This window comes from Bufo bufo, chromosome 1 (assembly GCF_905171765.1).
Source record: "Bufo bufo chromosome 1, aBufBuf1.1, whole genome shotgun sequence".
Taxonomy (NCBI): Eukaryota; Metazoa; Chordata; class Amphibia; order Anura; family Bufonidae; genus Bufo; species Bufo bufo.
Genome location: NC_053389.1, coordinates 503,190,030 through 503,214,910, shown reverse-complemented (window position 1 = coordinate 503,214,910; position 24,881 = coordinate 503,190,030).

Below are 24,881 nucleotides of genomic sequence, written 5' to 3'. Positions count from 1 at the left end.
GGCAGCACTGTATATGCTGTATCCAAAAAGGAGAGGCATAGAAAAGTTTAGCAAAGGAGAAAACTATATTGGTACTCGGCTTTGACATTAGTGATGAATAATTTTTCTGAGAGGCTTCCTTAGAACTAATTTCATAGTGGTCAGGTCAATGATTAAAGAATAAAGACTGAAGAAATAGCAATTGCACATTATAGAGTCTTCCTATTTCATGTTCCTGAGCAGCATGCTGAGAAGTTATGTGTAACTCACTGCCTGACTTGTTGTGATTTCCACCGATGCTTGTTCACAGGGTGCAGAGATTGAGTTCTCTGAACTGCACTACATAAGAATCTATGCTTTTATAATCCTTTAGATAGACAAGCTATCTAACCCCCCTATGTGAGCCTCCTGGCCTGGGCTGATAATATAGAACCCTACTGACTGGGTTGAAACAGATTTTTCTATTCTGCTTAAGTATAACATTATTATTATTATTATTATTATTATTATTATTATCAGTCCCATTATTAAACTATTAAAATAACATCTCACGGCTCTATACTGAAACTGGACAGAATGTGCTATAGATATTTCTTGTTAAAAAAGGGTAAGGTAAAGATTAGTGATGATCGAGCATGCTCAGCCGAACACCAGTTCGTCTCAAGCATGGCGATGCTCGGCACATCGCTGTGTTCGGCCGAATACCATGTGTGCTCGAGTGCCATGCTCGAGTTTTCTCCCCGCACGTTTGTTGGCGTGCAGGTAAGTACTGCCACTCACTGTAATGCCGTAGCCATGTTAGTTACTGGCATTACAGTGATTGGCTGGCTGTAACGCGTCATCAGGTGCCATAAAGCACCCGAATAAAGCACCCGATGACACGTGGTTTGTTAGAGACCCAAAAGTTCTTTTAAGGACTATTGTTGTGTCTGTGAGCAATATATATTTTTAGTGTAACCAGCGCTAAATAGCTTGCAATTGTTTGGCCGCTGCAGACAGCGACATTATCTGTGCTACATCTCCTGTGTAACGTGTGCGCAGCCTAAAAATATCTGTTACATCCAGTGTACTTTTTCCGTAGACGGTGTCCGCTGCGGACAGTTACATTACCTGCGCTAAATCTCCTGAATAACGTTGGCACATCCTAAAAATATGACATCCAGTGTAATTTTTCTGTAGACGCTGCGGACAGCGTCATTATCTGCACTACATCTCCTGTTTAACGTGTGCGCATACTAAAAATATCTGTGGCATCCATTGTACTTTTTCCGTAGACACTATGGACAGCGACATTATCTGCGCTACATCTCCTGTTTAATGTGTGCGCATACTAAAAAATATCTGTGACATCCAGTGTACTTTTTACGTAGACGGTGTCCGCTGCGGACAGTTAGATTACCTGCGCTACATCTCCTGTGTAACGTTTGCGCATCCTAAATATCAGTGACATTCAGTCTAATTTTTTCGCTGCTGGTGGGAGTGACATTACCTACACTACATCTCCTGTATAACGTTTGCGCATCATAAATATTCGTGATATTCCCTGTAAATTTTTATTAGTCGCTGGTGACAGCGACATTACCTGCACTACATTTCCTATATAACGTTTGCGAATCATAAATATCAGTGACATTCAGTCAAATTTTTTCGCTGCTGATGGCAGTGATATTACCTGCGCTACATGTCCTGTATAATGTTTGCACATCCTAAATATAAGTGACAATTTAGTTTAATTTATTTGCGCATATTCTTACAAAACCTGTGCTACTGTACGTGTGACATACTTGCAAGCATATATATCATTTAATATGCAGAAGGCGAGCAGTTAGGGACGGGGAAGTGGCCGTGCTGCTGATGGTGCACGTAGAGGCCGTGGCCCATAGGCTTGCGCACGGGGTGTTCCGGGTGTGCCTGGGCACACCCTAATCACACCCCTGTGCTCAGCCTCCTGCACTGCCAGCCGCCCCGCACTAGTGTCCGACCGCACAGCTGCTTCATCATGTCAGAGAGTGTGACATACTACATACTGCTGGATGCTGGTGGTCTCATCTGTAGTGTAATCCATCCAGTCCAGACTCCACCCCCACTGCTTCGCTGTGCTGTGCTCCGCCTCCTTGTCTCAGTCTCCCGGCGGCCGGCGGCGTAACGTCACTCACTCCGACGTCACGCGCCTGCTCCGCCTGCTTCTAAAGTGGGAGGAGCATGCGCGTGCGGCGGGACGGAGTCAGTGACGTCACGTTACGCTGCCGCCGGCTGCCTATTTTGAATGTGAAGAGCGGGAGCCTGCCTGCCTGCCCGCCCACGCCCAGTGTGCCTAACTGCCCATGCCCAGTAGGCCAGAAGTGAATGGATTCTGATCTTCTTTTGTGCACTGCCAGCAGTCTGCCACAGTAAAAAGAAAAAGTCTGGAGTGGAGAGGAGTCCTGACTGTCCCCAGTAAGTTAGTGAAGTGTCAAGTGATAGATAAGGATTATTAGATAGTAGTATACATACTAGTACATACTTTGCACAAGTTTATTATTTACAACTTAAAGGGAACCTGTCACCAAAAAAATCGCTTATTAAGCTGTTAATACTATTAACAGCTTAAAAAGCGATTTTTTTTTGGTGACAGGTTCCCTTTAAGTTGTAAATAATAAACTTGTGCAAAGTATGTACTAGTATGTAGTACCTTATAGTGCTGCATAGTAGTTTCCTAATGCACTTTTTCTTCGTTTAGCCGCATTTATCCTCCTTGAGAAATCAATGTTTTATTCAGTCGCTGCCCCGTGCCTCGTACACTCAGCCGGCTTCAGTTTCGCTACTGCGCATGCGCCCGGCATCTTCTGTAACTGCGCTAGTATGTAAGGCTGGCGGGCGCAGTAGCAAAACTGAAGCCGGCTGAGTGTACGAGCCAGAGCCGAGATCGCGCTACAGGCTACAGCAGCCCTTTACTGCGCATGCGGGCTGGGAGCGCGGTCCCGGCACTGAGATCCGGCGTGTCAATAAAGGCGGCAGGAGGCAGGGAGAGCAGGATTGGAGACGCCTAGGCCGCTGCCCCCTTGACTTCAAACCTGACTTGAAGCACGGGGCAGCGACTGAATAAAACATCGATTTCTCAAGGAGGCTAAATGCGGCTAAGAAAAAGTGCATTAGGACACTACTATGCAGCACTATAAGGTACTATTAACAGCTTAATAAGCGATTTTTTGGTGACAGGTTCCCTTTAGGCTCACTTACATAAGGAACGCAGGGTCCGTCTTACAATAGTTGCCAGCCTCCACCCCCTGTTGGGGGTCAGTCACTGTCAGGGACACTGTTATGGGGGGGGGGGAGTAGATATCTGTGGATGATCATGACACATATAACACAAGATGCTGGCGCTGCTATATATGTGTGTCATCCACAGATCCCCCCGGCCCCCCATAACAGTGTCATCCACAGATCCCCCCCCCCCCCGCATCTGTGTCAGATTCCACACAGATGATCATGCCCCCATGCGCGCATGGCGTGTATGTGTGTGTGTGTGTATGTATATATATATATATATATATACACTGTATATATATACACACACACACACACATGCGCGCACGTGGCGTGTGTTTGTGCTTTAGGGTGCACACCCTAATGCAATAGGCTGCGCACGCCTATGCCGTGGCCATGGGCGCGATGAAATTGTGCCTGCTGCCAGAGCACAAGAAACACACTCATCCACGATACCTAGCTTCATGTCTCAGTTTGCAGGGCGGCGCAGGACACCACTCTCGTAGTCACACCAGTGCGACCAGGTGGTCGGTTTGATTGCGGCAGATAATGCTTCCAGTCGGTTAAGCACCACCCTGTCTTCCACTAAGTCCAGTCTTAGTAGTCAAGAGTCTGGTCAACATAATCCTCACCGTGATCCTCCTTCCTCCCACCATGGAGAGTCTTGGCAAACAAGTGATCCGACACTCGGATATTCCGAGGAGCTCTTTTCATGGCCTCTCGCCAAGCCCTCATGAGGGACATGAGGAGATCGTGTGCACTGATGCCCAAACTCTTGAGAATCCACAGTCACAAGAAGATGACGGTGGGGAATGGCAATTAGGGTTTCACGAGGTGAATAATGATGATGAGACACAGTTGCCAATAAGTCAACTGCAATTAATGTCTCAAGAGGTTGAAGATGAGGATGAGACACAGTTGTCAATAAGTGAGGTTGTTGTTAGGTCAACAAGTCAGGAGGCTGACCAGAGTGAGGAAGTGCAAGAGGAGGTGGTGGATGATGAAATCACTGACCCAACTGGGAAGGTGGCAAGCCGAGCGAGGACAGCAGTACAGAGGGGGAGGGATCCACAGCACCGCAACAGGCTGGAAGAGGCAGTAGGGTGGCAAAAGGGAGAAGGCGGTCCACACCAAACAGGCCCGCAACTGTTCCTCGGAGCACCCCCTTGCAGCAATCTCCCTTGCCAAGGGCTAGGTGTTTTGCAGTCTGACGCATTTGCAACCTGTGCCGTACCAAAATGAGGAGGGGCATGAACATTAGCAACCTCACCACCACCAGCATGATCTGCCACATGGTGTCAAAGCACCCTAATAGGTGGGCCAAACGCCTAGGTCCACAATCGGTGTCTGCGGGTCACACCACTGCCTCCTCTTCCCCTGTGTTACGTGCTGGCCAATCCCCTGTCCAAGACGCAGGCCCGGATGCCTCCCGCCCTGCACCTGGACCTTCACAAGCACCAACAGCTAGCACATCCACTTCTGTGTCTCAGCGCAGCATACAGATGTCCATACCCAAGGCCTTTGAACGAAAGCGAAAATACCCAGCCACCCACCCACAGGCCATAGCACTAAATGTGCACCTTTCCAAATTGCTGGCCCTGGAAATGTTGCCATTTAGGCTTGTGGACACTGAGGATTTCTGTAGCCTTATGGTGGCGGTGGTCCCACATTACTCAGTCCCCAGCTGCCACTATTTTTCCCAGTGTGCCATCCCTGCCTTACACCAGCATGTGTCTCATAACATCACCTGTGCCCTGACCAACGCAGTTATTGGGAAGGTCCACTTAACGACTGACACATGGACAGGTGCTTGTGGCCAGGGACACTACATTTCCCTGACGGCACACTGGGTGAACGTTGTGGATGCTGGGAGCAAGTCGTTCCCTGGGATGGCACAGGTGCTACCGACACCAAGGATTGTGGGCCCTTCTTCCATCAGGATTTCCGCCACCACCTACATTAGTGGCTGCAACCCCCCCTTCTCCTCCTCTGCCTCCTCCTCCACTTCCACCTCTGCATTATAATCTTGCAGCACCAGTCAGCCATCAGTCAGTAGCTGGAATCACTGCAGTGGGGAAGCGGCAACAGGTTGTGCTTAAACTAATATGTTTAGGTGACAAACAGCACACCGCCGCAGAGCTGTGGCAGGGTATAAGGGACCAGACTGAGCTGTGGCTCTCACCACTTAACCTAGAAACAGGCATGGTTGTGTCTGATAATGGCTGTAACTTGGTGGCAGCTTTGGAGCTCGGCAAGCTCACACACATAACATGCCTAGCCCACGTGTTCAACTTAGTAGTTCAGCGGTTTCTCAAACCTACCCCAATTTGCCTGAGCTACTGGTGAAGGTGCATCACGTGTGTGCCCATTTCTGAAAGTCATCTACAGCTGCCAACGTTCTCGCAATGCTGCAGCAGTGCTTGCAATTGCCAGCTCACCGACAGTTGTGCGCCGTGAGAACGCGCTGGAACTCCACGTTCCACATATTGGCCAGGCTTTGTGAGCAGCAGAGGGCAGTAGTGGAATACCAGCTGCAACATGGTCGTCGCCTATCCAGTCAGCTTCCGCTCTTTACAAGCGACGAGTTGGCATGGATGTCTGACCTCTGTCAGGTTTTACGCAATTTTGAGGAATCAACACAGATGGTGAGCGGCGATGCCATCCCACTTCTGTGTCTACTGAGACACTCGCTGCTCACAATTAAGGCGGACGCTTTGCATATGGAAGAGGTGGAAATGGGGGAAGACATTACACAAGGTGATAGCCAGACCACCCTCGGTTTGTCTTCTCAGCGCAAAATCGATGATGATGAGGAGGAGGAGGAGCAGGAGGCGGTTGCCTCTGCTACAGAGGGTAGTACCCACAGCAGGTTTATTCCATCTGTTCAGCGTGGATGGGCCGACGGGGAGGAAGAGGATGAGGAGATTGAGAGTCATCCTCCTGATGAGGACAGCGAAGTTTTGTCTGTTGGGACTCTGGCACACATGGCTGACTTTATGTTATGCTGCCTTTCCCGTGACCCTCGCGTTATACGCATTTTGGCAAACACCGATTACTGGTTGCTCACCCTTCTCGACCCTGGCTACAAAGAGAGCTTCTCATCTCTCATTCCTGGGGTGGAGAGGACTAGCAAAATGGTGCAATACCAGAAGGTCCTTGTGGAAAAATTGCTCCCAAAATTTCCAGCTGACAATGCTGGCAGTAGAGTACGTAGTTCCTTGGGCAACCGAGGAGGGGAGACAAGGGGAACACACAGCAGTTCTAACAGAGGCAAGGCAACACTCTCCAAGGCCTAAGACAGTTTCATGACAACCCGCCAGCAAACTCACCCTGATGCGCTGCCTAGTGTCACAAGGAGAAAAATGTTTTGTAAGATGGTGAAGGAGTACGTAGCAGACCGTGTCAGCGTCCTTAATGATCCGTCTGTGCCTTACAACTATTGGGTGTCCAAGCTGGACACGTGGCACAAACTGGCGCTCTACAACTTGGAGGTGCTGGCCTACCCTGCCGCCAGCGTTTTGTCAGAGCGGGTATTTAGTGCTGCTGGGGGGTTAATAACTGATAAGCGCATCCTCACTGTCAACTGAAAATGCTGACAGGTTGACTCTTATCAAAAGGAACAAGGCCTGGATTGGCCCTGACTTCTCTACTCCACCAGAGGAATGTGGCTGAACATAAAGGCACTTTTAATGTGGCCTTTATGGTGTATTGAATACACTGTATTCCCATGCACCCCTTCCACCACAAAAAATGGTATATGGTTCAATCTTCCTTTTCTCATCCTCCTCCACCTTCATCATATCAACATGCTTATTAGGCTGCCCTCACTCCTAATGTTTTAGAGGGTCAGCTTAGTTGCAGGCCCTCAACCATAATTTTTTTCGATGGTCAGCTCAGAAGCAGACCCTCAACCATAATTTGTTTGATTGTCAGCTCAGCAGCAGGCCCTCACCCCTAATGTTTTAGATGGTCAGCTCAGCAGCAGGCACTCAACCATAATTTTTTCGATGGTCAGCTCAGCAGCAGGCACTCAACCATAATTTTTTCGATGGTCAGCTCAGCAGCAGGCCCTCACCGCTATTGTTTTAGATTGTCAGCTCAGCAGCAGGCCCTCAACCATAATTTTTTCGATGGTAAGCTCAGCAGCAGGCCCTCACCCCTAATGTTTTAGATGGTCAGTTCAGCAGCAGGCCCTCAACCATAATTTTTTCGATGGTCAGCTCAGCAGCAGGCCCTCACCCCTAATGTTTTAGATGGTCAGCTCAGCAGCAGGCACTCGCCCCTAATGTTTTAGTTAGTCAGATCAGCAGCAGGCACTAGCCACTAATGTTTTAGATGATCAGCAGCAGACCCTCACCCTAATGTTTTAGATGGTCAGCTTGGCAGCAGACCCTCGTCCCTAATGTTTTAGATGGTCAGCTCAGCAGCAGGCCCTCGCCCATAATGTTTTACATGGTCAGCTCAGCAGCAGGCCCTCGATCATAATTTTTTCCATGGTCAGATCAGCAGCAGGCCTTCGCCCCTAATATTTTAGAGGGTCACCAGCAGGCCATTGCTCATAATGCTTTTGAGGGTCACCAGTAAGCCATTAATCATAATTTTTGAAGGGTGTGTATGATGCCCTCCTCTATGTATAATAAAAGGTGTATTGGAGTGGCGGTTGCTTGTAATTTTTGGCAGCCCTTTCACTTAGTGCATAGGCTTTATGAGTGTAGGAGTCCCACTACTTGAACAATTGTACCACAATGTGAATGAGGCCCTCCTTTATGTATATACAGGTCGTATCGAAGTGCTTCTTCCTTGTAATTTTTGGCAGCACTTTATATACAAGTAAATATACAGGAAAGAATGTTTCCTAACAATTTTTCCTCTAAAATCGATTTTATCTTCGGTTTTGTGCGTATTATTGTCAGTCTGTAAAATACTACTCAGACAACATTGTTCCCAGCAGCGCCCTGGTAGTCCAAGATGCATCCAGACATCCTCCCCATGCTGTTCCTGAACCATTTCAGTGGTGTTTCTAGCAATTTCTGACCTTTTTATGTGAACCAGACACCCTCCCCTCTTCAGAGCAGGGGGTGCCTGGTTTAATGCTCGGGTTCTCTCATTGACTTCCATTGTGCTTGGGTGCTCGGTAGAGAACCCGGGCATCCTGAGGTGTTCTACTCGAGCATTCGAGCACCCGATCACTTTGGTGCTCAATCAACACTAGTAAAGATAAAAGTTGAGACTGGAAATAGAACAGATGACGAGATTGATCACACACAAAGAAAAGAATCCAACACTAAAGAGAAAAATGTAGTAAAATTATTGTTCAGATATAGAGTGTTCATTAAAAATATGGACAGCATTTAATTGTATGTACAACAATAATTGAAAAGTTGCAAGAAGATGGATGAAGTTACTAGCATTTTTCAAAATGTATATCTACATATAGAGAGAGCACATGCTGTATATGGTCTTATGAAGCTTGCACCACCCAGATTTCCAACTAGATAAATGTAGAAATTTCAATGACCTGTGTTTGTATTCAGTTGTAAATGAATGATTCATTCCAGCAGTCACAGGCCATCAGAATTTTTGCAATTTAAATCCGTTTAAATCATACAAACCAAACACATATCTACATTCCTTATTATGGACACTATTTTTACAGACTGTCACTGGTTGACAACAAGGTCTGTTGCAAACAACTAATTATAGACTACCCAGAAATAACCCCCATATCACACGAATTCAAATATTTCAAAGTAATGCTAAACCTGTTGACATTCTAAGTCAAGAAGTTCTTCAGATTCATTTTTCATCAGATGCCTGCTCTCCAGCAGGTACAGATTGCACCATTTCTGTTATTTCTTATCATGTCTGTGTTTTTCTATTTTTTCAAATATCAAGTCTTATTCCTTTAGCATTTTTATAAATAAGTAATTAATCTGCAACTTCTTCAGTGCTGTTTTTGCTTCCTATTCAGCCAGAGGTGATGGAGGTGCCTCATGTGTGACAACAGTTCCCACTCCATGCTGCAATAGAATGTGAGATCATGGTGCACTAAGACACAGGATTGAATATTCTGTGTATAACTACTGGCAGCAGGACTTAGGCTGAGTTCACACGGGCGAGATTTCCGCGCCGGTGCAATGCGTCAGATGAACGCATTGCACCCGCACTGAATCCGGACCCATTCATTTCTATGGGGCTGTGCACATGAGTGGTGATTTTCACGCATCACTTGTGCGTTGGGTGAAAATCGCAGCATGCTCTATATTGTGCGTTTTACACGCAACGCAGGCCCCATAGAAGTGAATGGGGCTGCGTGGAAATCGCAAGCATCCGCAAGCAAGTGTATGGAATGTTAGAAGTGTTACCAAGATCTCCAATTTCTTAAAATACATATTACAATGCTTCTAAAAAGATGTTTAACTTTAAGGCTGGAGCTACACATAAACTTTTTGCAGGACTTTTGATTTAATTCAACTATTCAGTGTGTGCTATAGTTCAAAAGATTGCATACTAGGCCATTTACTGCTTCAGGCTACAGCTATAGTTCAATAGTTATTAGTGTTGATAGAGCACCAAAGTGCTCGGGTGCTCTGCTCGGGTATAATGGAAGTCAATAGGAGAACCCGAGCATTAAACCAGGCACCCCCTGGTTCATCCTCTGGTTCATTAAACCAGGCACCCCCTGAGGGGAGGGTGCCTGGTTCATAGGAAAAGGTCAGAAATTGATGGAAACACCACCGAAATGGTTCGGGAACAGCATGGGGAGGATGTCTGGATGCATCTTGGACTCCCAGGTCGCTGCTGGGAATGATGTTGTCTGAGTAGTATGCCAATTTTACAGACTGACAATAATAGCCACAAAACCAAAGATAAAATCGATTTTAGAGGAAAAATTGTTAGGAAACATTCTTTCCTATATATTTACTTGCATATAAAGTGCAAGTTCTCCCAAAAATTACAAGGAAGAAGCACTCTAATACACTCTGTATATCACATAAAGGAGGGCCTCATTCACATTATGGTACAATTGTTCATGTAGTGGGACTCCTACACTCATAAAGCCTATGCACTAAGTGAAAGGGCTGCCAAAAATTACAAGGAACCAGCACTCCAATACACCCTTTGTTACACATAAATGAGAGCATCATACACAACCTTGAAAAATGATGATTGATGACCTGCTGGTGACCCTCTAAAACATTATGAGCAATGGCCTGTTGATCTGACTATCTAAAACATTAGGGGCGAGGGCCTGCTGCTGAGCTAACCCTCTAAAACATTATTGGTGAGGGTCTGCTGCTGAGCTGACCATCGAAAAAATTATGGTTGAGGGCCTTCTGCTGAGCTGACCCTTTAAAAAATTATATGACAGGGCCTGCAGGTGAGCTAACCCTGCAAAAGATTGTAGGTGCGGGCCTGCAGGTGAGCTGACCCTGTAAAAGATTGTAGGTGAGGGCCTGCTAGTGAGCTGACCCTCTAAAAGGTTGTGGGTGAGGGCCTGCAGGTGAGCTGACCCTGTAAAAGATTGTAGGTGAAGGCCTGATGATGAACTGACCCTGTAAAAAATTATATGCAAAGGCCTGCAGGTGAGGTGACCCTGTAAAACATTATATGCGAGGGCCTGCTGGTGAGCTGACTCTGTAAAAGATTTTAGGTGCGGGGCTGCAGGTGAGCACACCCTGTAAAAGATTTTAGGTGCAAGCCTGCTGGTTAGCTGACCCTGTAAAAATTTTTAGGTGCGGGCCTGCAGGTGAGCTGACCCTGTAAAAGATTGCAGGTGATGGCCTGCTGGTGAGCTGACCTTCTTAAAGGTTGTAGGTGAGGGCTTGCAGGTGAGCTGACCCTGTAAAACATTATATGCGAGGGCCTACTGGTGAGCTGACCCTGTAAAACATTATATGTGAGGGCATGCTAGTGAGCTGACCCTGTAAAAGATTTTAGGTGTGAGCCTGCTGGTGAGCTGACCCTGTAAAAGATTGCAGGTGAGGGCCTACTGGTGAGCTGACCCTGTAAAAAATTATATGCGAGGGCCTGCTGATGAGCTGACCCTGTAAAAGATTTTAGGTGCGGGTCTGCTGGTGAGCTTACCCTATAAATGATTTAAGGTGCAGTCTTGCTTGTAAGCTGACCCTCTAAAAGGTTGTAGGTGAGGGCCTTCAGGTGAGCTGACCCTGTAAAAGATTTGAGGTGCAGGTCTTCAGGTGAGCTGACCCTGTAAAAGATTGTAGGTGTAGGCCTGCTGGTGAGCTGACCTTGTAAAAAATTATTTGCGAGGGCCTGCTGGTGATCTGACCCTGTAAAAGATTGTAGGTGAGGGCCTGCTGGTGAGCTGACCCTCTAAATGGTTGTAGGTGAGGGCCTACAGGTGAACTGACACTCTAAAACATTATATGCAAGGGCCTGCTGGTGAGCTGACCCTGTAAAAGATTGTAGGTGAAGGCCTGCTGGTGAGCTGACACTGTAAAAAATTATATGCGAGGGCCTTCAGGTGAGCTGACCCAGTAAAACATTATATGCGAGGGCCTGCTGCTGAGCTGACCCTGTAAAAGATTTTTGGTGCGGTCTTGCTGGTGAGGTGACCCTGTAAAAGATTTTAGGTGCGGTCTTGCTGGTGAGCTGACCCTGTAAAAGGTTGTAGGTCAGGGCCTGCAGGTGAGCTGACCCTCTAAAACATTATATGCGAGGGCCTGCAGCTGTGCTGACCCTGTAAAACATTATATGCGAAGGGCATATATGCAAGTGCATTATATGCGACGAATAAGCATGTTGATATGAAGGAAGAGGAGAATGAGAAATGGAAGATTCAACCATATACCCTTGTTTGTGGTGGAAGGGGTGCATGGGAATACAGTGTATTCAGTACATTATAAACAACACATTTAAAGTGCCTTTATGTTCATCAGCTTTTCTCTGGTGGAGTCGAGAAGTCATGGTCAATCCAGGCCTTGTTAATTTTTATAAAAGTCAACCTGTCAGCATTTTCAGTTGACAGGCGGATACGCTTATCTGTTATAATGCCACCAGCAGCACTAAATACCCGCTCAGACAAAATGCTGGCGGCAGGGCATACCAGCACCTCCAAGGCGTAGAGCGCCAGTTCGTGCCACATGTCCAGCCTGGACACCAAGTAGTTGTAAGGCACTGAGGGATCATTGAGGATGCTAACACGGTCTGCTATGTACTCCTTCACTAGCTTCCAAAACTTTTCCCTCCTTGCAACACTAGGCCGCGCATCAGGGTGAGGGTGCTGGCGGGGTGTCATAAAATGTCCCAGGCTTTGGAGAATGTTGCCCTGCCTCTGTTGGAACTGCTATGTTTTCCCCTTGTCTTCCCACCTCGGTTGGCCAGGGAACTCTGCTGCCAGCGTTGTCAGATGGAATTTTTTATAGAAATTTTTCAACAAGGATCTTCTGGTATTGCACTGATTTGCTCGTCCTCTCAACCAGAGGAATGAGAGATGAGAAGTTCTCTTTGAAGTGGGGTTTGAGATGGGTGAACAACCAGTAATCCGTGTTGTCCAAAATTCATATAACGCGAGGGTCACGGGAAAGGCAGCATAACATAAAGTCAGCCATGTGTGCCAGAGTATCAACAGGCAAGACTTCGTGTCATCATTAGGAGGATCACTCTCAATCTCCTCATACTCTTCCTCCTCTTCTGCTCACCCACGCTGAACAGATGGAATTAAACTTCCATGGGTCCTGCCCTCTGTAGCGGAGGCAACCGTCTCCTGCTCATCCACTTCATCGTCCAATTCGCGCTGAGAAGACGAACTGAGGGTGGTCTGGCTATCACCCTGTTTAATGTCTTCCATTATTTCCACCTCTTCCACATGCAAAGCGTCGCCCTTAATTGTGAGCAGCGAGCGTTTGAGTAGACACAGAAATGGGATGGTTACACTGATAATAGCGTTATCGCCAATCACCATCTGTGTTGATTCCTCAAAGTTTCTTAAAACCTCACAGAGGTCAGGCATCCATGCCCACTCCTCACTTGTGAATAGCGGAAGCTGACTGGAAAGGTGACAACCATGTTGCAGCTGATATTTCACTACTGCCCTCTACTGCTCACAAAGCCTGGCCAACATGTGGAACAAGCCTGGCCAACATGTCCCCCGCTGAGCTGGCAATTTCAAGCACTGCTGCAGCGTTGACAGACCGGCTGTAGCTGTCTAACTTGCAGAAATGTGCACACACGTGGTGCACCTACACCAGTAGCTCAGGCAAATTGGGGAGGGTTTTAAGAAACCACTGAACCACTAAATTGAAGACGTGGGCTAGGCATGGGATGTGTGTTAGCTTGCCGAGCTCCAAAGCCGCAACCAAGTTACAGCCATTATCAGACACAACCATGCCTGGTTCTATGTTGAGTGGTGAGGGCCAAAGCTCAGTCTGGTCTCTTATCCCCTGCCACAGCTCTGCGGTGGTGTGCTGTTTGTCCCCTAAGCATATCAGCTCCAGCACGGCCTGTTTCTGCTTCCCCACTGCAGTGCTACACTGCTTCCAGCTAACGACTGATTACTGACTGGTGCTGCACGCGGATAATTCAGAGGTGGAAGTAGAGGAGGAGGCGGAGGAGGAGAAGTGGGGGTTGGAACCACTAACGTAGGTGCTGGTGGAAACTCTGATCAACATAGGACCCGCAATCCTTGGCGTTGTAGCACCTGTGCAATCCCAGAGTACGACTCGCTCCCAGCCTCCATAACATTCACACAGTGTGCCGTCAGGTAAATGTAGCGTCCCTGGCCGAATGCACTTGTCCATGTGTCCGTGGTTAAAGGGGTTGTCCGGGTTCAGAGCTGAACCCGGACATACCCTTATTTTCACCCCGGCAGCCCCCCTGAGGCTAGCATCGGAGCATCTCATGCTCCGATGCGCTCCCTTGCCCTAGCTAATTACATCCACACATTTTTATATCTTGTGTAGGATGTATTTTTGTGGTACTTGTGGTCCGCTGCAGGCATCCTCCACTGTATCCATTTTTGCTGGGGATTGCCATTAGCACCGGGCCACAAGTGCAGGATCTGCTCTCTGGGTATAATGTCGCTGTCTGCAGCGACCTAACTATTGTACGCTATTTAGCGCAGGATGCACTAAAAATAGATATTGCTGCCACACATAATAGTCCTTGGAAGGACTTTTGGATCTGTAAAGTTTTAGCAATTTAGCGCAGCTTGTGTTAAAATTATAGATTGCTGCTGCCACACACAATAGTACTTAAAAGGACTTTTGGGTCTCTAAAAAGTTTTGGTGGTAAAAATATTCTTAAATTACTCCCTACACTGTCTGTCCCTTCCTCAGCACAGCTCTCCCTGACTAAGAATTAGCCGAACATGCGTCATCGGGTGCTATATAGCACCCGATGACGCGTTCCGGCCAGCCAATCACTGTAATGCCAGCAGCCAACATTGCTACCTCATTACAGTGAGAGCAGTACTTACCTGCATGTTTATTGGCTGCGGAGACTTGAGCATTGCGCTCGAGCACATGCGGTATTCGGGCAAATACCGCTATGTGCCGAGCATCGAGATAACGAATAGTTATCATCAATTAAACATACTACAAAAAGTCTAGGTCACAGCCTAAGGCTACATGCACACGACCATTTTTTTGGTGCTCCGCAAATTGGAGATCCGTTGTTTCGTTGTCCATTTTGCGTTTGTGTTACCGTTGTGTTTCCGTGTGTTTTCAGTTTTTTTTTTTTGCGGACCGTGAAAAAAACAAAAAGGAAAAGAAGGGTGATTTAAATATCCACACCCAGGATACAGGTATATATGCTGGTCACCTGAGAGTTTGATTGGTGGCCATTTTCTGTAGTCTTTACAGGGTACAGAGTTTTCTTGGCTACCTTGGCTTTGCTGTTCTTGGATTCTCCCTTTTTGCGTCTTGGATTCACCATTGCGGATAACTCTGAGGAATAAGTCGTACTGCACTGGCTTGTTTTTTGGTGATGGGTTCCTTTTGTTGGATGAGGAACCAAGTAGAAGGCAGCGATTTTCGGTCCATCCAATTGTTTCACAACGCTACCGGAAAGGACACTTCCATAGCCTCTACACAGATCTTCGTCAGCATCCAGAGAAATTATTTTCGTTCTGTCGGATGTCAGTGTCTACATTTGATTGCTTGCTGTCGTCTCTACGTACTGTCCTTACCTTCATGGACACCAATATGAGGCGCAGCATTTCTCCTGAGGAAAGGCTTATCATCACGTTGAGGTAAGCAATATCTTATTAATAGGTCAAACAGTAATGTGCACTTCTTCTGTCATGAGTAACATGGTTTTGAAAATGGCTGGTGTAAGACATGTGCTAATGTTATCTGAAGACCACTGTGAATTTCCATTGTTTATTGTAATCCCTGACACATAACATGGCAAGATGAAAGGTAGTTGTGTCTTTTAAAAAGCTTTACTATTTTTGTTCTGCCCACGTCATCATAATGCAGAGTGTCCACATCATCCTACTGTCACGGATGGTGTACAGGAAACAAGACAATGCAATACAATTAATGACTCACTGGATCCACAACTAAGGAACAAAAGGGAGACCCCTACATGGGTCCTGCCACTCTCCCTAATTGCTCAGCCTATGCGAACACCCCAAAGGTGGATGGGCGCATATCCACGTACCTCGGCTATCTAATACCTGAAGACCCTACAATAGTGAGGGGACACGACCACCGGCTCCCTACACAAGACACGGAGGGAGTCAGGGTCACCTGAAAATCCAGCAGACAGAAAATCACAAATAAAGGAACAGCACTTATCTTGCAGAGGACTGAGGAATAGAAACAGCATGCACACACACTCCAGGAAGTTGTATAAGCCGCAACCTAATGCATCAAGGGGAGGAACTTAAAGGGAAGCAATCAGTCCAACTGCATGACAGCTGAGATAGACTAACGAGATAAGGAACTTAACCAAAACAAAGAAACATAAGGAGGAGGATCTGGAAAGCTTCTGTCAGAGCTTCTCAACCTACGTTGTCCATACATTCTGCCTCAAAATGGCGTCAACACAGTAGGTGTAACATAGCTTGTTGGAGTAGTGCCCACACCCCCATTGTTGCTAGTGTTTTAATTTTACACGCAAATGTACATTATAAATGGATTTGTTTTTAAATGGACATAGACTGTTTTACCACATGTCTTTAACCCCTTCAGGACCGGGCTCATTTTCACTTTAAGGACCAGGCCATTTTTTGGAAATCTGACCAGTGTCACTTTAAGTGCTAATAACTTTAAAACGCTTTGACTTACCCAGGCCATTCTGAGATTGTTTTTTCGTCACATATTGTACTTCATGACACTGGTAAAATGAAGTCAAAAAAATTATTTTTTTTGCACAAAAAAATACCTAATTTACCAAAAATTTGGAAAAATTTGCAAATTTCAAAGTTTCAGTTTCTCTACTTCTGTAATACATAGTAATACCCCAAAAAATTGTGATGACTTTACATTCCCCATATGTCTACTTCATGCTTGAATTATTTTGGGACTGATATTTTATTTTTTGGGGATGTTATAAGGCTTAGAAGTTTAGAAGCAAATCTTGAAATTTTTCCGAAATTTGCAAAAACTCAATTTTTAGGGACCAGTTCAGGTCTGAAGTCACTTTGCGAGGCTTACATAATAGAAACCACCCAAAAATGACCCCATCTAAGAAACTACACCCCTCAAGGTATTCAAAACTGATTTTGCATACATTGTTAACCCTTTAGGTGTTGCACAAGAGTTATTGGCAAATGGGGAGGAAATTTGAGAATTTCATTTTTTTGTCTAATTTTTCATTTTAACCCATTTTTTCCACTAACAAAGCAAGGGTTAACAGCCAAACAAGACTGTATCTTTATTGCCCTGACTCTGCCGTTTACAGAAACACCCAATATGTGGCCGTAAACTACTGTACGGCCACACAGCGGGGCGTAGAGTGAAAGGTGCGCCGTTTGGTTTTTGGAAGGCTGATTTTTATGGACTGGTTTATTTACACCATGTCCCATTTGAAGCACCCTGATGCACCCCTAGACTAGAAACTCCCTAAAAGTGACCCCATCTAAGAAACTACACCCCTCAAGGTATTCAAAACTAATTTTACATACGTCATTAACCCTTTAGGTGTTGCACAAGAGTTATTGGCAAATGGAGATGAAATTTGAGAATTTCATTTTTTTGCCTAATTTTCAATTTTAACCCATTTTTTCCACTAACAAAGCAAGGGTTAACAGCCAAACAAGACTGTATCTTTATTGCCCTGACTCTGATGTTCACAGAAACACCCCATATGTGGCCGTAAACTACTGGAGGGCTAATTTTGCTGGACTGTTTTTTTTACACCATGTCCCATTTGAAGCCCCCCTGATGCACCCCTAGAGTAGAAACTCCATAAAAGTGACCCCATCTAAGAAACTACACCCCTCAAGGTATTCAAAACTGATTTTACAAACTTTGTTAACCCTTTAGGTGTTGCACAAGATTTAATGGAAAATAGAGATACAATTTCCAAATTTCACTTTTTTGGCATATTTTCCATTTAAATTTTTTTTTCCAGTTATAAAGCAAGGGTTAACAGCCAAACAAAACTCATTATTTATGGCCCTGATTCTTTAGTTTACAGAAGTACCCCATATGTGGTCGTAAACCGCTGTACGGGCACACGGCAGGGCGCAGAAGGAAAGGAATGCCATACGGTTTTTGGAAGGCAGGTTTTGCTGGACTGTTTTTTTTGACACCATGTCCCATTTGAAGCCCCCCTGATGCACCCCTAGAGTAGAAACTCCATAAAAGTGACGCCATCTAAGAAACTACACCCCTCAAGGTATTCAAAACTGATTTTACAAACGTTGTTAACCCTTTAGGTGTTCCACAAGAATAAATGGAAAATAGAGATTAAATTTCAAAATTTCACTTTTTCGGCAGATTTTCCATTTTAATATTTTTTTTCCAGTAACAAAGCAAGGGTTAACAGCCAAACAAAACTCTTTATTTATGGCCCTGATTCTGTAGTTTACAGAAACACCCCATATGTGGTCGTAAACTGCTGTATGGCCACACGGCAGGGCGCAGAAGGAAAGGAACACCATATGGTTTCTGGAAGGCAGATTTTGCTGGATTGTTTTTAGACACCATGTCCCATTTAAAGCCCCCTGATGCACCCCTAGGTTAGAAACTCCAAAAAAGTGGCCCCATTTTGGAAACTACGGGATAAGGTGGCAGTTTTGTTGGTACTATTTTAGGGTACATATGATTTTTGGTTGCTCTATATTACACTTTTTTGTGAGGCCATTAACCCTTGTGGAACACTTAAAGGGTTAAAAAAGTTTGTAAAATCAGTTTTGAATACCTTGAGGGGTGTAGTTTCCAAAATGGGGTCATTTTTTGGAGTTTATACTCTAGGGGTGCATCGGGGGGGCTTCAAATGGGACATGGTGTCAAAAAACCAGTCCAGCAAAAACTGCCTTCCAAAAACCATATGGCGCTCTTTTCCTTCTGTGCCCTGCCGTGTGGCCATACAGCAGTTTACGACCACATATTGGGCATTTCTATAAACTAAAGAATCAGGGAAATAAATATTGAGTTTTGTTTGGCTGTTAACCCTTGCTTTGTTATGGGAAAAAATGAATTAAAATGGAAAATTTGCCAAAAAATAGCTGTTTTGGCACTGTTTTTATTTTTTATTATTTACAAAGTTCATCTGACAGGTTAGATCATGTGCTATTTTTATAGAGCAGGTTCTTACGGACGTGACGATACCCAATATGTATACTTTTTTATTTATTTAGGTTTTACACAATAATATCATTTTTGACACAAAAAAAAACATGTTTTAGTGTCTCCATAGTCTGAGAGCCATAGTTTTTTCAGTTTTTTGGCGATTGTCTCAGGTTGGGTATCATTTTTTTGGGATGAGATGTCGGTTAGATTGGTACTATTTTGGGGTGCATATGACATTTTGATCGCTTGCTATTACACTTTTTGTGATGTAAGGTAACAAAAAAAAATAGCTTTTTTGACACCGTTTTTATTTAATTTTTTTTACAGTGTTCACCAGAGGGGTTAGGTCATGTGGTATTTTTATAGATCAGGTTCTTACGGACATGGCAATACCTAATATGTCTACCTTTTTATAATTTATCAGGGTTTTACACAATAATATCATTTTTGAAACAAAAAAAATCATGTTTTAGTATCTCCATAGTCTGAGACCCATAGTTTTTTTATTTTTTGGGCCATTGTCTCATGTAAGGGCTAATTTTTTGAGGGATGAGGTGACGGTTTGATTGGTACTTTTTTGGCGTACATGCGACTTTTTTGATCACTTTTATTACCTTTTTTGGGAAGTAAGGTGGGCAAAATTTCAATTTCCTCATAGTTTTTATTTTTTTATTTTTATGGCGTTCACCGTGCGGGGAAAGTAACATGACCGTTTTATAGATCAGGTCGTTACGGACGCGGCGATACCAAACATGTGTAGTGTATTTTTTTAAATTTTTTTTTATTCAGTGATAAATGTGTTTTTTTGAAACTTTACTTTTTTCACTTTTTTTTACTTTTTTTTTGACCCAGACCCACTTGGTTCTTGAAGATCCAGTGGGTCTGATGTCTGTATAATACAGTACAGAACAATATATATTGTACTGTACTGTATTTTACACTTGTCTGAACAGATCTATGCCTTTTAGCATAGATCTGTTCAGCACCATGGACAGCAGGATGCCTGAGAGGCGTCCTGTTGCCATGGGAACCTTCCCCGTCTGCTCAGTACTGGTCAGAACTGCGCAGACGGGGAAGGGTAAGCACAGGGCTGAGGGGGGCTCTCTGGGGGCTCTCTCCCTCTCCCATCGGGGGGCTGCAAAGGCACAGCAGCCCCCCGATGGGAGAGGGAGGGAGCTCCCTTGCCTGTTAACCTTTTCCATACAGCGGTCCGTACGGACCGCTGTATGGAAAGGGTTAAACGGCTGACATCGCATCGCAGATGTCAGCCGTTTATACCAGGGTGCCAGCAATGTGCTGACACCCTGGTATACCCACTAGACACCAACGATCATTGAAGGGGAGGCGGGCGGGGGATCGCAATCCCGCCTGCCGCACCGCCCGCCTCCCGCACCTTACCGCACCTCCGCACCGCCTGCGACACCCCCCCTGCACCACCCGCCCACATAACATCATTCAGGGGTGCAGGGGGGGTGAAAAATCGTTATTTTAGACATACTAAAGTTTCTGATCCCCGCGGTCAGGGATCGCGGGGATCAGAAACTGCAGAAAGCGCTACAAACCGCAGGTCTGAATTGACCTGCGGTTTGCAGCGATCGCCGACATGGGGGGGTCACAGGACCCCCCTCGGCATTGACCCAAGGTGCCCGGCTGTGTGTGACAGCCGGGATCTCAGCGCTGTCACCATGTCTGCTAAGTAGCAGTGCGCCATGACGAGTATACTCGTCATAGATCGAGACGATTTTCACACTATCTCCTTCTCTGATCGCTTCCCTGACAGGAATTGGGGCGATCAGAGAAGGAGAAGCACATAGTCCCTCCCTAACCCCCCCCCTTACCTGCCCCGATGCGCTGCGATTGGTCCCTCTGCAGTAATGGACCAATCACAGCAATCGCGGGCGGGTCAGAGCTCAGATACAGCTCCTGCCGTCTTCTCTGGTTGCCTAGCAACCCCAGCACGCCGGCTTCACTGAAGCTTCAGCGCTTCGCTCCCTGCGCTGACAGTGAAAGCCGATCACGTATATGCACGTGGGGATGCGGTGAGCCACCACATTCCCCCACGTACATGTACGTGATGTTGCGTGAAGGGGTTAAGCAGCCATTATAGGAACCATGTTTAGGATGTCCCCTTTTTTGGGCTAGTTAATGATATGCCTCTTTTTTTACAGATTCCTTGCAACTGGGAACTCCTTTGCATCCCTGCATTTTGAGTTTCTTGCCATGCCATCTGGCATCAGCTCCGGGAGAAGGTGATGCCACAGCCCAAGGCGGAAGATTGGGTTCGGATTGCTGAGGGCTTCAATATTTCTGCGCAGTTTCCGAACTGCATCGGGAAAATGGATGGTAAGCACATTCGTGTGAAGAAGCCTCCTCACTCAGGGACCCTATTCTTCAATTATAAGTAATATTTTTCGGTAGTGCTTTTGGCTTTGGCAGTAACTACCGGTTTATAATGATTGATATCGGGGTCTATGGAAGCACAGCAGATGCTTGCATCTTTAGTGCTTCTAGAATGGATGAGCGGCTTCATGCCAACCAGCTTGCCCTGCCCCAGTCCAGAAGACTGCCTGGATCTGCTGGTCCGCCGGATCCATTTGTCATCGTGGCGGATGAAGGGTTTGCATTGACTCACCATGTTATGCGGCCCTTCCCAAAGCGTGGTTTTAATGTCAGGAGGCATATTTTCAACTACCGGTTGACTCGTACACGTCAGTATGTTGAGTGTGCTTTCGGAATACTCTCTAGCAAGTGTAGGGTGTTTTTGTCATCCATACAGATGGATCCGGAGAATGCTACCCTGGTGATTCAAGCTTGTGTTGTTCTACACAACTTCACCAGGATTCACAAGGCTTCCTCTTCTGTTGACATGTAAGATTTTCCTACATCAGCAGGTCTGAGTTTGGATAGGACCCTGCCTAGATGACCTGGGACTGCAGGCATTGCAGTTCGGGAACTCTATGCAGACTACTTTTTCAGCCCAGAGGGGTCCTTGCCATGGCAGAGGGACGCTATTCGTGGCAGTGTTTGATATCTTCTGGGCTCGTTCGTTTTTTATTATTTTTCAGATAGATTATGGAATTTGATTGTGGTAGTTGACTAGGACTCGCAAGAGAATGAGGACCCTTGACATGCGCTTGCGGGCTGAGGTTTTTTGGCCATAACATAGTTCAAAGTAAATATAAAAACTAATGATGTTTTTGCCAAAATTTAAAGGTGATTAACATCTTTAGTATTTTGCCTATATGGTCCAAAAAATCTTCTAATACCTCATGTTCACATTACCCAAATACCAATTATGTTCCTAAATAAAGTGATATTTTTCTAACTATTGTACGTGTCTATGTTTAGTGGAAATGTGTAGAACTGTAAATGTTATGTGTATGAAAAACATGAACACAAGCCAATTGGCAGTTTTTCAATAAACTTTACTGAAAACATAGTCAACCCAAATCAAAATCCCAGACAATCCCATTAAGGATTAAATTACAATAAATTATAAAAAAAATATAACATTTGACAAAATCAAATTACAGCTCTAAAAGGTCTCGCGTAAAGGAGCCTGGGGCATATGATGAGCCTGGGCGTACATGGCCAGGATCTGGGGCCCCTGTTGCAAAACTGGGCTGATTACTTGGACAAGGAGGGGGTAGTTGGGTCTTGTGACCCGCAGTATGGTTGGGGGGTGAGATGGCCCTTGAGGTGGGTGTGGAGGCTGGGGGTAGCTGCGTCCGTGCTGGGGAAGTGGGAGGCTCAATATGTGCCAACTCAGATCATTGATTTATATTACATTATTTCACTATTAGATTTCATAATCACGTATATAAAAAAAATACTGCTGTATGTCTACTATATAAGGTATTCCTCCATAGATCACATAATGCTTTCAATTTTAGATTTTTAACTGAAAATTCTTTTACAACTGAATATTGTAGATAATTTACCACTGCAAAAAAATTACGGATGTTTGCTTTTGTGTCTAATGTCAAATCGCAAACAACATTTGGAAGATTGCTTGGAGTTTGGAGCTGTCCAGCAAAACAACATGTATACACATTCAAGAAGCTAACCAAGTGCTGATATTCTGTCTGTCTTTATCTGGCCTGTTTCAAACAGCAATCCTTCATATGTTGGTAAAAACTACAACTAACATCATTCCTGGACAACCAACATGTATCAGCCGACACAAGGACATGATAGGAGTTGTAGTTTTATAAACAGCTGCAGAAACGCAGTTGGAACATCCCTAGTCTATGTAATTGGAGATTTTTTTTTTTTGTTTTCCATGTTCTGGTTTAGAAGCCAACATTAAAGCTATGTAAATGACAATTCCAGTACAGAAGAAAAAAAAAAAAAGACAACTTATAATGTATTCTATCAACAATTTTTACAACAACCAACCCTACAAAAAATCACAACACTAATCAGGGCAGCCCAAAAAAAGGCTTTGTCCTTGATCAGATTGGGGGTGGACCAACATCTGGCACCCCAGCTGTACGAGGAAACGACTGCAGTGCGCACGTGTCATCACCCTCCTCTCTTCCTGCTCTGCTTGCAGATATCAATGGTCTTTTACATACAAAGTAGTGCCCCACAGGAAGAGAGACGGGAGACAGCATGTGCGCTGTGCACGCGCCATTTCCTCATACAGCTGAACAGCGGTGGTGCCGAGTGTTTGAGCCCCAACAATCTGATATTGATGACATAACCAGAGGATAGGTCATCAATAGTAAAAGCCCAGACAACCCCTTTAAGGATTTACTACTATTGGTAAAAAAGGGGTATAAGTGTGCCTTGGGTCAAAGTAGACCCAGAAAAAAGGGACAGGACACCGCCATTATAGATAGCAGCCAAAACCATGAACAAATCTCGGCTATAATTGGACAGTGACACATACCGTGCAATAAGTATGACATTGGGCAAAAAATACTTACGCCTCAAATACATAACAGGCCAAACTGCAATTGTGTAGTGTATAAATAGGGCCTTTTTTTTTTGAGCCACCTTCACCACTACAGCTTTTTTAATTTAGTTCACGACGAAACTGATCCCGGCAGCTGTTCCACTGGGTCTTGGTTTGCTTCACTGAAAACATCAAACATAAAAATTAATACAAATAGGAAAAACAACTATTAAATAATAACAGGACAACTACCAAACAAAGAATGTGAGCAAAACAAAGTTGCCTACTAACAAATATGGTCAAACAAGCTAACATTGCACATCACATGGTACAGTAGGGCAGGTGTGGGTATACTAATGTACAATAATTGCATGAAGTAACATAGTAACATAGTACATAAGGCCGAAAAAAGACATTTGTCCATCCAGTTTGGCCTGTTATCCTGCAAGTTGATCCAGAGGAAGGCAAAAAAAAAAACTGTGAGGTAGAAGCCAATTTTCCTCACTTTAGGGGAATAAAAAATTCCTTCCCGACTCCAATCAGGCAATCAGAATAACTCCCTGGATCAACGACCCCTCTCTAGTAGCTATAGCCTGTAATATTATTACGCTCCAGAAATACGTCCAGGCCCCTCTTGAATTCCTTTATTGTACTCACCATCACCACCTCCTCAGGCAGAGAGTTCCATAGTCTCACTGCTCTTACCGTAAAGAATCCTCTTCTATTTTTGTGTACAAACCTTCTTTCCTCCAGACGCAGAGGGTGTCCCCTCGTCACACTCACAGTCCTGGGGATAAATAGATGATGGGAGAGATCTCTGTACTGACCCCTGATATATTTATACATAGTAATTAGATCTCCCCTCAGTCGTCTTTTTTCTAACGTGAATAACCCTAATTTTGATAATCTTTCAGGGTACTGTAGTTGTCCCATTCCAGTTATTACTTTAGTTGCCCTCCTCTGGACCCTCTCCAGCTCTGCTATGTCTGCCTTGTTCACTGGAGCCCAGAGCTGTACACAGTACTCCATGTGTGGTCTGACTAATGATT